The sequence below is a fragment of the Hirundo rustica genome, chromosome 5, assembly GCF_015227805.2.
Source record: "Hirundo rustica isolate bHirRus1 chromosome 5, bHirRus1.pri.v3, whole genome shotgun sequence".
NCBI lineage: Eukaryota > Metazoa > Chordata > Aves > Passeriformes > Hirundinidae > Hirundo > Hirundo rustica.
This window is the reverse complement of record NC_053454.1, coordinates 18,356,546-18,372,466: the sequence shown is the minus strand read 5'-3', so window position 1 is coordinate 18,372,466 and position 15,921 is coordinate 18,356,546. Positions and strand designations below refer to the sequence as shown.

The window sequence follows — 15,921 nt, the reverse complement described above, 5'->3', positions numbered from 1 at the left end:
ATGCAGAATACTTAGGGAAAGTCCTCATATGCTTTAGCTCCACACAACACAGACTGTTCTGTAGTCAGGCACCGAGGTCAAATTCACTACCTAGCCAAACAAAATGAGCTTTGAAATACCCAAGCAGTAGTGTAAATGGCAACCTCTGAGTTGATCCTAGGACATAAGGTGTTGCTTTCCATAGTGGTTTACCACTGATTTTTCCAATCCTCATCTATATGCATAAAGCAACAAAGAATTTCATATTTAAATCAGTCTTTTTCAAAATTTTGAATGCAAAGCTTGCCAAGAAAAACAGTTATAGGTCTGCCTTGATAGTTAAATACATGCTCCTTTCCAGCTTCTAACCAGACTCTTCCTGCATTCCCAATTAATACAGGAGAATTAAGCTTGTCCTTTATGAGCATTTAAACTACAGCACAGACTGGAAAAACAAATACAATTTTCACCCCTCTAAACATCCTATTTCCCTTAATTTTAATGTGCAACAAGTCCTTGCTACCAGCAGTGTTTCACTTCCACTTTCGTTTTAATTGTGTACACCAACAAAATTTTGAAGAAGGCAAACTGAATTAGACATACTCATGAAACATTTCTACAGTCAGTTTCCAGAGCAGAACCCAAGACAAGACCAGATGGCTTCACATCAAGTATTCACAATCATATGAGAAGCAGTGAAACAATTCTTTTCATTCCAATAACGCTTATAAACCTTTGGGAGCAGGGCAGGTAGTGGACTGAACAAAAAAATACAAGAGGCCACAAAGTCTGAAAAGTTAGTTATGTTCCCTCAGTGTTCTACAAATGAGTGGTCTGGTAGTAACTACAGAGCAAATACCCATTTTCCAAAGCAATTTGGATGAATGACCTTCAAAAATTAGTTGATCAACCTGCAAAATCATTATTGTCACCTAAAATTTAGGCACCTACAGCTGCCTAAGATCTCCACTCACGGTCAGATCTGAAAGCAGAAGACCAAAGACAGATAGCAAGCCACAACATCTAGTCTTAAGCAGTCACACTATTACTGTATTCAGAAAATTCAGTTGGTGTGCTTAGTTCTCTGCCTAAAGTCCTCCCAAACACTTCATAGACCCCAGAAATACAGTACCAAACAATAAATGACCAGAATTAAAGAAGCACTTCTTAAAACATTTCTACTAAAGTGTAAAAAACATCTATTCAAATGAATAATCAACTATTAAATTCATATTTAAAGAATAAAAACAATCATTTGGGCAACAAGGCAATGGGTGTCTTGTTCTTCAGCTTTTGTAAGAATGTTAATGTGCTGTTGACAGCTTTTTGAGCATAGAAAACTAAGTATGATAAAAGAAAATCAAAACAAAAAAATCGTTGTAATTTTGCTAACTTCTGGCAGAAAAGAAACTTCAGTGTTAGGAGACTGCAAACCAATACAAATCAACAGCAGAAACACACTTCAATAAAATCAATTCTAAAAGTGAGTCAATGCTAGCAAAAATTTTGCCAGTCCTCAAACTGAAAACACCAAATTAGTTACACCTCCCAAAAACGAACCAAATTATGGATGCAGCTTACTGCAACATTATGACATTCTCCTTTAAGTACTTTATCCTTATTGTTCCTACTTTAGCAATCACTTTAAACATCTGCACAAAAAAGAAAAATGAAATGCTAATGGAAATGGCAACTATACTGTCAAATTGTATTGTCTCAAACAACGCAATCGTACCTTGCAGTTTCACAGAAGACTACCAAATGGCCACCCTTAATCAGAGGTGCCCACCCAATTCAGTCTTGCCAAGGACTATCTAGCAGCAAATGGTGCAGTAGAGAGGGTGCTGGCAACAACAACTTTCCCCCAAAACAACACATTTCTCTTTTACAAAACAGTCCACTGTAATGAGATTTCTAACTCAATTATACCTGTTCATGCAGACATGTTCTCTCACTTCACCCTGGGAAGTGGGGCAAAGAAATAGCTATTTTCAAACATTCTGCTGATTTTACAATTAATGTCTCATAGCATGAAAATAAGTACCAGTTTTCTTACGGTTGCCTGCTTTATAATACTCATTATTTCAAAGAGCACACAGCACAACAGCCTACCACACCCTTGCTATCTCCCTCCTAAGACTTGAAACCCATCTGGCTGCCACAGTGCTTTTCTAATCCTCCCTCCACCTTCTTGGCCTTCCTTGCTTCCAGCCCAGTGTTCATTCAACCTCTGCTTAGCTAATTTCAGCATATTATTCCAGCAAAATGAACCCAACAATGAAACTGAAATAGCTCAGCATGAGGAAGAAGGCAGACTGAAGGCCTAAATTGCAGCTTCCTTTAGCTTCTAAGAACTACAGCCACAGGGCAGGTCTGTTAATACTGAGAAATCCTGTTAGCTCATCTTACACAAAAATATGTGTTTAAAAGCATGGATAAGCTCGATTCAAGTATCTTAGCTCAGCTGGTTTGAGCATGACTCTAGTAACATCAAGGTTGTGGGTTCAGTCCCAGTATGAGCCATCTACTTAGGGGCAGGACTCGATGATGCCTCCAGATCCCTTCTAACTCAGAATATCCTGTGTGTTTCTGTACCTGCTACATCCTTTCAAGGGACAATGATTAGTATTCTATTTCTCTGTATTCATAATTTGTAGTATTTCTTCCTGACCAATACCCAGGTTTTTTCTCAAAGAACAATGCACAATTACTCCCAAAAATCTCAAGTATAATAGCTAATCAGAGATCCATTTAATCAGTTAAATCAACTCTAAGAATACACTTAATGGTATGAAAGCACTCATTAAAGTAAGCTCCTTCCTCTTTTCTCTCCCTGCAGCACTCTTTTGCAAATCAACACTACCATCTCATCACCCTGTCATACAGCATCACAAAATACTTTCAGAGACCTCTGCAAGCAACTGCAGCTTAGACTGAGAACCAGTTCATCACCCCACTACACGCCAAACTTCCAGTAATTTCTGATGTTCCATTTGTAACCATCTAGTACTGTGAAGATGCATCCTTTTTCTTTCCAGTATGATAACATGGTACCTGTGATTGTTCATCACTGTTGTGTAAGAAAACAGTGATTTCTGTGAACTTGATCACAGGGCAGGTTGCATACAGACCTTCCACTCCGTTGGAATAAGGAAGTCTTATCACTCATCAACATCAAGAGAAATTAGAGCCTTGACTACTGTTCATGGGATACTATAAACAGACATGAGGCAACATTAAAACAAGCTTCCGAGTGCTTCAGAGACAAAACACATCATAGGTGCATAGTTTCTTAGGATGTTTACTTAGTAAACAAAACAAACTAGTTTTACTTGGATTCTTTTAAAAGTGTTTAAAAGTAGTCAGTTGCATGCATTTAGAGTTCAGATAGGTGGGGTCCTTTAGCTTTCAAACATCTACAGCCGAATCAGAACAGCATATGTTCTTATTATCCTGTATTAATAAAACCACATTTCATCAGTTTCACTTTACAGAAGTAAATAATTATGCCTGGCAAGCAATTTTAATTTTGAGATATAAATTCTCTTACAATAAACCAATAGGCGGGGGAGGGGAAAAAAAAAAAAAAAAAAAAAAAAAACAAACACCAAACAACTCCTGAAACAAAAGTTTCATTCCATACCACCCATTTTTCTGCAAGCTAATTTACGATCATCTACACTAACTAATCTGTTTAAGAAGCCCCACTAAAATCATGGCTTGATTGCTAATCTAAAAGCCTCTCTCTACAAGTGTTATGGATTACTGAAGTACTTCCTTATCAACTTATCAATATTGAATGCGATTTTTCAGATTCACAGTTGGTAACATCTGGGTAAAACGTTGCTTTTTGGGAGTACCTAAGTCTCCCTTACCTACCCTTCTCAATTGCTATTTACTTGGCATGTGAGGCTTCCACTAAAATAGTTAATAATAGTTTCCCCCAACACTTTTATCTCCTCACAAGATACTGTTGAGCAGCCGCACACAGAACTGAAGCAAAGACCTGATACTGATGAAAAACCCCAGCTTTCAGCTGAATGAATTCCCCCAAGTAGTCCACCTCCAAACATAAGTGAGCACCCAGAACACACAAAATAGGCAGGGAGGGAGAGAAAGCAACAAGCACAAAGGAGGAGCATCCCTTCCTGCAGAAACGGGCCATTTCAAGGTCCAGTTAAACCAGTCACAAGGTTAACATCCTCTAAAGCTACAGGTCCCCAACCCCTGCCTGCAACACCATCACTCTGAAACCAGTTATGGGCAGTGGAGCCTCATGAGACCAAAAGCAAAACATTACTTTACTTTAAATGCAGTCTTGGAATGAAATCCCAGTGAATAAATAATACAGGTTCATACACTGAAGTCAATGGAATCCTTTTCAGTGGCTCTTATCTGTATTTTAGACTGACATATTACTGTGCTAAAGTAACTAGAGTAGCCTCTACAGCACTGATAGTTTCAGTAAATATATTCAGGGAACATGAACCAGGTATGAACAAGAGACTGAGGCAGCCAGGTTCCAAAAAAATACTGGCAAAGTTAAGTTTTTCAAATAAAAATTAAAAGTATACCCTGGGAAAGACAGAACAGTCTCTATACATTTCATTTGTAACTAAAATCCACCAGTAGGAAAGGATATAAATATATTTTTCCTTCCTGACACTTAACAATATCAATTTTGGAACAATATATTATATAATCTAATTTTCATATTTAGCAAAACAGTAAAAAGTACTTGGCACTAAAAAAAGCAATTTCATTTTCACTTCATAACAATTTTTAATACTTCAGGCAATGAAAATAACTGAAGCCAGCGGTATTTTCACATAGACATACAATGTTACAGCAAGAAGCTACCTTGCAACCTTCTATATATAGCGGAAGGAAGACTCCTACTCAGAATAGCCACCTTTCATATTTGTTTCACAATCATCACGGAACACCTGATTTGCATATGCTTTTTATTTGTTAACACTATAGTATTTCTTGTTGTTCTTCAAATGAAAATACTGTGTAGCATTTCAAAATGAGGAGAAACTAATCAAGCTTATAATTTCCAGACTATTAGAGAGAAACCATGTAAGATTCTTTTTATATGTTTTAGATCTAGGCATAAAAAAAGAAGACCCACCTACATAATGCAACTAGACTAGTGAGGGTAGAAGGGAGGAATGCGGTTCAAGTAAAAGCCTATGGCTGGGACAAAAAAAAACTCAGCAGATTGACAAAAGTTATTAGTCAAAGCTCACAATTTCCTAGCAAAGCTCACTGAACATACTTCTACATGAAAACTGGGTATATCTAAAAAGTAATCACTTACTGAGCCATTCACTTATTTGTCAAATGATACATGTATTAAAAAAACACCCACCATATACCATTCAGGAGTTATTCTTGACAAATCTCCAGGGGAGCCATAAGGAGTTATTTACTATTAAAAATAAAATAACATTTGTGTGAAAATTTCCTTTCTAAATAACATATTTAACTTGCAGAATTTAAGTAATTCAGTTCACAGAGCCACTAGATGGAACTGAGAAAAACTGTTTCTTTATCTCTGTAACATTATTACATTGTTTAATAACTGCATAAAATTAACCCTTTCCTTTATTCTAAACCACAAAGTGAGAAGGAGCATTCAACCACACTTTCATGAGGGGAAAGTTTCTCCTTTTAAGGAAAAAATACACAGAGCCTAGAAAACCAAAACGTCTTCTGCAAATTTTTATTCAACAAAACTTTGCTTAAATTAATACTCTACCACAAAGTTTGTTTGCTTTTAAACACAGCTTTAAATAGGTTAAGGTAAACTACGGTTTTTAGTAGTTTAGTCATCTCAGTTCTAGAAGCTGAGCACATGACAATTTCTTACAGATGAACATTAACTACAGAAACACAGTACACACAGAAAAAAATCAATCAGGTTTTAAAATTTTAGCTAGAGACAGTACCAGAGGGCTGGGCTGCTGACAGTTTTTAAATGATTCAGGATGCACAAGAAAAGGTAGGAAATATAAATTGTTGCCTAGAGGAAAAGGATCAAAGCTATCTTTGCATTCCTATAAATTCTGAGCTACTGCAGAAGTTAAGTTTCACACAATCCAAGTAGCCTCAACAACAATTCCAATTTACACAATCTTCTGTGGTGTTGCTTGTGGTTTGCAATACAAACTGCAGTAACTCAGTGATGGGTTCCCTTCCCATCTCAACATCTAGAAATCTCTGGAGAAGAAAGATTTACCTGCAGTAGCATAACACTGTCTGCACAGAGAGAAAATCTCCCGATATACTTAAAGATCTTGACTAGAAACCACGGGAATAAGATCAAAAGGTCAGTGGTTCTTACCTCTTAATTTGAATCCTGTTGAATCAAATGAGTCAACAGTTCTGAGTGCTGTGAGCCCAAATTCTTAATTGTACTGACAAGCACATTATCTTCAATTTCCAAGATGAATTTTAGTTAAAAATCTACAGTACATCTCATTATACAGATCTAAAGAAGCCCGCCTCTACCAGTTCTTTGAAAAATGCCGTGGATTTTTGGGGTTTGAAGGAAAATGAGCAAGATCCAGAAGAAGGGGGAAGGGGGGGAAAGGTATAAATAAACTCTCTTCAGTTAAGTATGAATTGCTCAGAGAAATCAAGTAAACAAGGGCAAATTTTCTGACAATCATCCCATTCTGTTTGTGCTGATTCTAAATTTTAACAGCACATTATAATTTTATTCACCCCTCCTCTTTCAGATATGCAGTTTCCATAGTAACTGGAGATACTTAGTAGTAACCAAAGGCAGAATAATAATAACTTATGTAATAACTTGAAACTCACCTTGGTTTCTAAAAATATGTATATGCTTACTTTAGGACAACAAACATTGTGGTTATTTATTTTTTACACACTCCCTATGTGGTCAAGATAAACATCTCAAGTTCCTGCATTTTAAAAAGCCAGTTTCACAAACAGGATGTAACAGACTAATCCCAAAATCCCAATGAAGTCTTCCCATACATCAGGATTTCTGCGGTAAATTAGTCAACACAATGTAAAATAATACACTTCTGACTTCTGAAGAGTATTTGACCATGCACTAAAAATCTTTTTAAAAATTAACACTAGCTTTCCACAGCGCTTTGCTGTGCATTCTTCTCCCTAAATGCTGATTGAGTATGAATACTAAACACAAAAAAAAGATGTAAAGATGTACAAGTTAGAGAGCACGATCTAAAAATCAATTAGAAGGCTATGAAACTGCTTACATCATACAAATGCTAAAAAACCTCAGTATTTTTAGGTGATTTTCATAGTAGTAGTATCATCATGGGAAATCTTATCAAGACCAACGGCTCCTGTCACTGGGTACAGTCCTCTTTTGACAAATATATGGCAGCTCAACCTAGTTATGATAGCTCAGTACCCCGGAGTTAGGCAGAAGAAAATGAGTCATGCCCAAGTTGCGTAGGCCTGGCTCGTCAGAACAGGGTAGGATGTCCTGAGAAAAGCAGAGCTGCCTTCAGAATGCTTATGGCTGAAAGGGCAACACAAAAACCTGCTGATGGAGACATGACAGACTTCAAACATTTCAGGGAGTGACACTGGGGGTATTAAGAAAGGATCTGCTACATACTAGTACTACTCTAACACAAGAAAAAAATACCAGCTAAATAACCTGTCTAAATCATGACACTAAGACTGAATCCTCAGAAGAGGTGAGGGAAAAACCTCACAGGATACCAGGAGGTGCAGAACACACTGAAGAGTTACAATCAAAACACTGCAAGGCTGTAAGGCAAAAAAACTCAGCTAAGGGCAAAGGAAGTTACAAGTGCTTCATGTCCTATCTCTGAGTGGGAGTCCAACGCCACTCAGCTACATAAAGGCCAAGATTTTTCCTGGTTAATTGTTTTTTAATATTTGTTTCAAAACTGTCTACAAATCCAGCCACTCACAGCTTTTTAAACTGTATCTCATAGTTATGACAATGCAACTGCTGAATGAGCTATCAAAACATAGATCTCTCCTGAATTTCTTCTATTCTTCGTCATTAAAAATAAAAAAACATGCTAAGAAATCAAAAACTTAATTTAACTGAGAAACTAATTATATTTCAAAGACAGATGACTGCATTGAGATGCTATCAAAAAGTAAATTGTAGCTCCAAGTCAACACCCTTTAGAGGAGACAGGACTTGAAATTTCTGTCCTCCTACTCAAAATAGTAAAACCAGATTACAAGGAGTTTTACTAGAGACAAACAGAAGAAATGGATTTGCAACAAACAAACAAACCAACCCCTGTAGTGCTGAGTCTCCATCACTAGAGAAATCTATTAGCAGTTTACTAGGAAAGCAACAGAAATGTCATAGCTCACAAACTTTTAAGACCAGTACATGCCAAACTAGTCATGCAAAAACATTTTGCTATGTGCCCAAATTCACCATCCTCTTTGTGTTAGCTCACCATACATGAAGTCTCACACATAACCACCAAATTCCAATTATTCAAACCCCAAAAATGTCACTGATGCAGTTTTACAGTCAACTTAGTGATGAAATTCTATGAACAGCTCTGTTCAGATTATCACAAGGTACCATCACCTTAGGAAGCAGACCATCCTTGTTCCCCAGTCTTGATACCATGGTCCTCCCTCTTCTTTGCACTGGTCCTAGGCTTAACGCAAACCAGGAACGAGTCTGGTAAGAAATTCATAGTTTTACCTGCTGCCTGTGTTCTTGTCACATTCCTGCAAGCCAAAGCAACAGACAGTGCTCAACCACAACATCAGGGCAAGTCAGGAGGTACAAAGCAGAGAGGGAGCATGAAACTCCTTCCCTCCTCGTGGGTTTCCAGTAGTGGGATGAGCATGCCCACTCCTACTAGCTCTCTTGTGGCAACAATATTGCGTGCGTGGCCAGCTGGGGTCAACTCGACAGAAAAAAGCCCCACTTAAACAGCCACCCACATTAGAACAGCTTAAGCCAATCGTAGAGCTGCAGCTAAAAACACATTTTCCAGAAACCTTTGCTTCTCAAATGCCAAAGTCTGATTAATTTGAAGAGTTCAGAGTGTTAAGACGATGGCTAAAATCCAGAATAGAAACGTAGTTAAAAGAAAAAACTTTGAATTACTAAAAAAAAAAAAATTACATTACGTTGCCTATTGTTTCTTCAGCCAATACAATGCAGTGATGTAGTTAAAACAGGTCTCAAATATTATAAGATATAATTTGAGAGAAATTTATTAGCCAAATACAGGTGCAGGTTCTCTCTTTGGGCGCCTTTGGTCACACCCAAAGGCAGACAAGTTAATCCATGAACATGGATTAAATTTAAACATGAAAAGAATCCAGAATTATCCAGAATTACAAAGCAATTTAAAATTGAGTGAATATGAAAATGTGAAAACCCAGTGTTATCATCAAGCTTAGAACAGAAGGTTCCTTAAAACCTTCTACCAAATTAAGTAGTGAGCAAGCAGAGCCAGAGTGAATAGCAAACAACCACATGATGTTCCCTCCAAGGGAGACACAGTTCTGTTGGTCCAATTTTCATAATCGTGACTAAATACCTTCAAGCACAGTGTCACATGTTACATATTCAGCTGTCATTCAAGAGTACTGTTAAAAAGGCACATACACACAGGCAAGACAACAGTAGTGATAATCTATATACTCAAGTAAATACCTGAATATCTGATTAAATATGTCAAAAATAGAATCATAGGCTCTTTCCTAGTCCTAAAACTCATCACACATCCCTTTTCTGTCAAGTGTCTAGATTATCTTTGTCAGCTTCTTCTCTAAGCCAATCAAAACCTCTAATACTGGGAACCTCTTTAACAATCTGTTATTTGTCTGTTTTAGGTAAAACCTTTCCAGCCTATATTTAATCTAAATCCCACCCACTAAAATTTACTTCCTCTAAACCTGCATCTCAACCACCATCTCAACTGTTAAAAAAGAAAAGAGAAAAAAAAATTTAAAAAAAATTAAAAAAAAAATTTAAAAAAAAAGAAAGGAAAAAAGCTTTTAAATACTCCCAGTGCTTCTGTGAACCATTTCTTACATACCCATCCCACAGCCTTTTCCACCACATCAAAATAATGCAATACTTTCATGAAAAAAAAAAAATTCATAGGTCGTGAACCTCTCAAATCACGTCGCTACATTCCTCTGTACTTTTTGGATTTAATTTTGGATTTAATACTCAAAATTAGACACAAAGTGCAATCAAAAAGGGGAAAAAAAAATTTAAAAAAAAAAAAAAGCCTTCTGTAATTTAAACTTGATCAACATATCCAAGGACGGCATCTACTTTCACCAGCTGCATGTTGCTCATTTGAACCAATTTGTGACCAGAAGTCTGAATTACTTCCTACAGTTCTGTTTCCCAAACATCTCTATCTGAGCATGCCATAGCCTCTTCCAAGTGCAGCATTTTGTATTTAGCAGCTTTTTAGTTCTGGATTGTATTTCTCAAACCAGTCAAAATAACTGTTTGTTTATTCTGCTGTTCTCCAGATGAGTGTTGGCACTCTTTCCTAACTCAACAGCACATTTGCAATTTTTACCTTTCAGGAAAATGATAGATAATATAACTAAAATCACTCCCTGAAGAAGTAATCTGTTTTTTTCCAAAAAAACAAGAGTTCTTCCAGCTTTGCAAAAAGTAACTAAAAACTGTTTGGGAGTTAGTTAATTAGGCAGGCAAACAACCTCCATGACAAACTGAAACATGTATTTAATAAGTGGACGAACATAGAACTATGTTGAAGCCTCCTAAAATTTGAAACTGTAAGATGGCTTATAAGCATATGTATTTTTCAGACCATACGGTCATGTAACACAATAAATCCACTTACAGCATGTTAGATTTCTCAAATAATTGTATTTCTTCTTCACCAGAGTCACTACTAAGTGGGAGAAAACACATTTGATAGGCATCTTAGTACCTTTACAGACCATAAAACATTAAAAAAATTGGGTTTTTCCATGCAGACTGACACATCAAAATTGATTAAGCACAAAATGCAGACAGCATCAGCAGTGTTCATAGTAATAACAGCTTAATACCATCTACAACCAGATCAATCATAATCAAAAAACAAAGAGAGAGCTGTTCTGACACAGCACTTCCACAACCTACTCTCGGTAGGTACGACTGCTGCTTCAGAGACTCCAGATGTTCCAACTTCCTTAGTTTACACAGCAAGCCAACAGATTGGACAATTCAGATTTCAGAAATGTCGCGCCCCCTAACAGGACCGCTAGATCACGTAGCCTTGCATCTCTGCCTTGGGGTTATTTCATGACTACTGCTGAAGTTTCGTTAATTATAAATTAAAATTCATGTCTTTAAGGTGTTGGGCTGAGAAAAAAAACCCAGGTATGTGTCACCAGTTGAAGTTCAGCACTTTCAGCTGAGGGTGTAAATACTATTCCAACAACATCAGAAGTTTTTCTCTGAGAAATGCACGCTACTTTTAATTCTGAAGGGATATGGATTTTTCTTGTTTTGTCCACCTTTCAGGTTCTTCCTTCAAATTACAGAGCTTTTTGAAAAGCACATTATGAGACAGGACAAGCTTCTAAATGTTTCTAAGAATTTCCCAACACGCAAATCACATTTTCTTAAGTGAACTGTCTAAAGCCAGTAAAGCTTCCTCCCGTTCATTACAATATAGATTCAGAATGTGTATGAGCAATTCAGAGCCATCAAAGCCTGCAGAAATTAGATTATTTTAAATGTTTCAGTACAACCGCTGGTTTTAATCGCAGGCATTCCCAATTGCCCTAAGTACAGTAATGTGACTTTTCTTTAAAGAATTAAGCGAAGGCCGGCATGCCTTCCCCTTTCCTGGAGAACTGAACGCCCCTGGGGGCAGGGACGGACACCTCTGCCTCCGCAGGCGCCGTGCTGCGATACAGCGGGACCCGCTGGAGGCTGCGGGGGTTCCTCGCCGTCCCCGCGGCTGCGGGGCCGGGGCGGGCGCGCTCGGCGGGTCTCGGCCGCGGCCGGCGGCGCCCCGGACTCCCGCAGGGGCGGCACCGCGGGAGCCGACGCGGAAGCGGCGGCTCCGGATCTCGACAATATCGCTATTCAACAGGATCCTGCACACATCCTGCGGCGGGCTCCTTTCCCGGGAAGGGCCGCGCCGAGCAGTACCGCAGCGCCGCCGCCGCAGCCGGACCCCCTGCGGACCGGCCCGGCGCCCTCTGCAGAGCCGCACCGCGCCCGGGAGCGCCGCGGCGGCGGCTCGGAGGCGCCCGGGAGCGCCGCGGACGCCGGGCGAAGAGCGTCTCGTCCCTGCACCCACAGCCCGCCCGCCGGCGGGACGCGCGGGGGCCGTTACCTGTCACCGGCTCCGCCGCAGCGGCGGCCGCGCCTCCCCGTCCTCCCCGCCGGCCGCCGCCGCCGTCCGCAGCCTCCAGCTCGCACCCCGCGCCGGCGGCGGGCAGGAGCAGCCCCAGCAGGAGCAGGCAGGTCGGCAGCGGCCGCACGCCGGCCGCTCGGAGCCCGCTCATCGGTACCGCCGCTGCCGCGGAGCGAAGGCAGGAGCACAGGGACGGAAGGAAGGAACGCAGGGCCGGAGCTCCGCGCTGCGCCGCTGCCGCTCCGGCGGCACCGACCCGCTCCGCCGCGCGCCGCCTCCCGCCGCTTCCGGCGGCCCCCGCGCCGCCGGCCACGCGTCACCGCGCCGTGACGTCACCGGGGAGGGGGCGGCGAGCGGCGCGCGGCCCCGGCCCTGCTCCCCCGGCAGCGCGGCGCGGCCACGACGGGACAGGACGGGGCAGGGCCGGCGGCAGCCGCAGGTGCCGGGACCCCGCCCGGGCCGCCTGCATCGCCGGGTGCCGGGCCGCTTCTGTCCCGGTGCCGGGAGCAGCCGTCTCGCGGCGGCACTCGGGGAGCGTCGGCTCCCCCGTGCCGCCAGGCGTGTCCCGGGACCCCTCAGGTCCAGACCGGCTGGGCCGGATTCAGGAAAGGCACGTGAAAATAAGATATTTTAGCTACAGGGTAAAGCGAGACCTTGAACTTTGTTAAACTTGCCCTTATCGCACCACCAATGCAGACACCTGAGGCGAGCTTTCTGGAGTTTAGGTTCGGTGCGAGCTACAGCACTCTCAAAACATCAGTAAAACGAGAAAAGGAAGAGTTTCAAATCTAATCCCACGCAACTGAAACCAGGAAAACTAAGTCTTCACAAAAATTCAACTACAATTTCCTTGTGCTTAAAATCTTGACCAAAAAAAAAAAAAAAACTTTTGCGTATTATGTTTCCATCAAGCCGCTGAAGTCTGTGCTTTGTCCTGTCCAAACCTGTGGTACTTTACATCATTCCCTTTAGAAACATTTAACAAGAATAACACAGCCTTTAAAGACCAAATTCAATCTAGTATCTTAGATACACAATACGTGAGAAAATAGTGCAAAGCAGCTGCATAAAAACTATATATGCTAAAAGCTATATAAACATTACACTTCCTATTAACTATTGCAATTACCTATGAAATAACAGAAGAAGGGTTGAAAGAACCTTGAGAAAAGCCTTTGCCTGCTATGTAGACCCTAAAGGAGACAAAATGTGAGTTGCACAAGCTGCTTCTGTGTGTCAGCAAAATCCGAAAAGCTAATTGTGAAATCATTATAGTATTATTAATTGCAGGAGACAATTTCTCTAGTGATATAGATGGCATGTAAACTCCATCCAAATTGAAGCATATTTTTATGGGGGAAAAAAATACCAAAATTTTAAAGTAATCATATAGCATATAAGAATTTGGAAAGTGTGTCTAAATCTAATGAACTCTGATTGAATTGTGAAGGCTGTGCATAACATTATCATTTCTGCTGGTGAATACAACAGCTTTTAAAGAACAACACTATCTGACCAGGTCTTGTGCAAAGAGAACAATGAAAAGCCTGTATCTTAAGAAAGCTTGTTCAGTGTTGTTTAACTTTAGGGAGGGCAGCTGAAACAAAGTAAATTTCCAAGATGGAAACAAAGAAACCGGCTGTTAATTTAATTAATTAGTTAATGTTATATTACAAAGAGAGAGGAATGCATAAAGGTTACATGAAAGAGGCAAGTTTCCTGGACAAGTGTGAACTGTTTTAACTGAGAGTTAGTGAAGTCAAAAGATCCAGACTGCACAATTACTGTAAAGAAAAGCCTATTATGCATCAGAATAGCTGCGAGAAGGGGACACTCCAAGAAAACAGTGTAGGCCTAAAATAATACATGATTCTTACTAAAAGTCCTCTTTCAATATTGATTCATTTTCACCTCCTGCTTTTAACTACAAGTCCCCAAATCATGAAGCATGGGATTATTGGTTTCAAGCAATGCCTGTGTTCTGGAGATGGGGGGATGTCACTGCTGGTCAGGACAACATAGCAGAAGATCTAGCAGTGAGAAGATTCTTAGCTGGAAATACCTCATGATGCAGTGCCATTTCATATTATGAAGAATCAACTGTGTGAGCTCAGAATCAAGGAAAGGCTGCAGCATAACCCACTAATCCACAGAAACTCAAATAATTTGTGGTTTCAATATGAGGACCCAAATTCAAAGGAGCGCCCTGCAAGGCTTCATCACAAAATCAGAGAAAAAATGTATGATCTCTAGAGCTCATCTAGTCTAACTCTCCTACTCAATCCTGAGGAAGATCACTCATAACCAGATGCCAGTTTCATTTCAGATTGGTCAGCACTATTTTTTCCAGTGGAGTGGTTCAGACTGCCATCCACCTTGTCTGCTTACCCAGTCCCAACTGAACTACAAAGATGCCGTGGATGTCACAGAAAAGGTAAAATCAGTATGCGCTGCTCTTATCACTTCAGTGTAGAGCCAACTCTCGCATGGCCGAAGGCAATTGGTTTGGTGGAACTATGCGGGGTTTTTCTGAATTGACTCCTCCTTTGTGATCCCAGAAGTGGCTTCCAGAAACATTTCCTTCATGACTTCTGAGAGAGATACTTGGTAAGGATGACTGCTCTGCAGTTTCCTGCACCTTGCTTTGATGATGGATGTGACATCATTTGCTTTTTTTCCAGTAACTGGAAATACCATCTGATTGCCGCAGCCTTTAGAAGGTGATAGGAAGCAGCACAATGAAGTTACTCACCTTCCTCAGCACCTTTACAAGCAGCTCCTGTCCAGTCCTAAGAACTTGCAGACATATAATTTGCTAAAGCGTGCTTCTCCAAACCTTGCCAAAGGGGCCATAGAGCTCCGTGAGCCCTAAGGGCGGAGCCTGCTAGTAAAGAACAAGGGGAAAAGGGCTTTGAGCACCTCAGCGTTTCACAGTTCTTCATCACTAGTGACCTGCCCCACTCATCAGCAGAGCTGTGTGGGTTTTGGGTATGCTTGCTATTTAGAATGTTTTCTCTACCTCTGGATGTAGACTGTTGTAATGGAAAGGCTGGGATTTGTTGTGAGTGGAGAATGAATGGAAAATTAATGACATGGGGTCGCTGGATGAAGCGCACAGCAGCAGAAGAGTTCTCAGCTTGACTATTCTATTGGCAGGCAAATTACCCAACCCAGCACAGCTGTGTGCGTTTTACAAGACACACGGTTCTGGAGAAAAGGAGCAACGAAGAAATCCTGATGACTCACAGAGGTGAGACAGGATGGAGACACTGATCACTATCAGCTGCTAAAGGTTACAAAGAGGCATATGCAAAATCTCTGCATTGTTGTCAGGCAAGAGGGACCAGGGAGACATGAGGAGAACCTCTGAAGTGGTTTCTCTCCTTTGTAATTCTCATGGGTGCTGGACCCAGCACGGTCTGGGCAGAGGCATCACCGTGGCAGATGGGCAGCCTGGTGACTACTGCCTTCCTGCCCCACGGCTGTGTGGGAGCACATGTTCCCGGTGCTCCAGAGCACGTGGACACCCTGAGAGTGTGAACAAAAGTTAAAGTTGCTTTGTTTTGAGGTC

General features: G+C 40.9%; 1 protein-coding gene across 3 annotated transcripts in view; it reads right to left on the bottom strand.

Moving 5' to 3' along the window:
* Nucleotides 1-15,227, bottom strand: part of STIM2 (stromal interaction molecule 2) — a 67,886-nt gene extending 52,659 nt beyond the window's left edge. For 2 of the 3 annotated variants that reach the window (XM_040065620.2, XM_040065618.2), the window contains exon 1: nucleotides 12,330-12,389. The gene's annotated coding sequence lies outside the window, so the exon portion shown is untranslated. Of the gene's footprint in view, nucleotides 1-12,329; nucleotides 12,390-15,102 lie in introns of those variants that run through there. The other variant, XM_040065619.2, reaches the window with a different exon arrangement.
* Nucleotides 15,228-15,921: the final 694 nt, after the last annotated feature.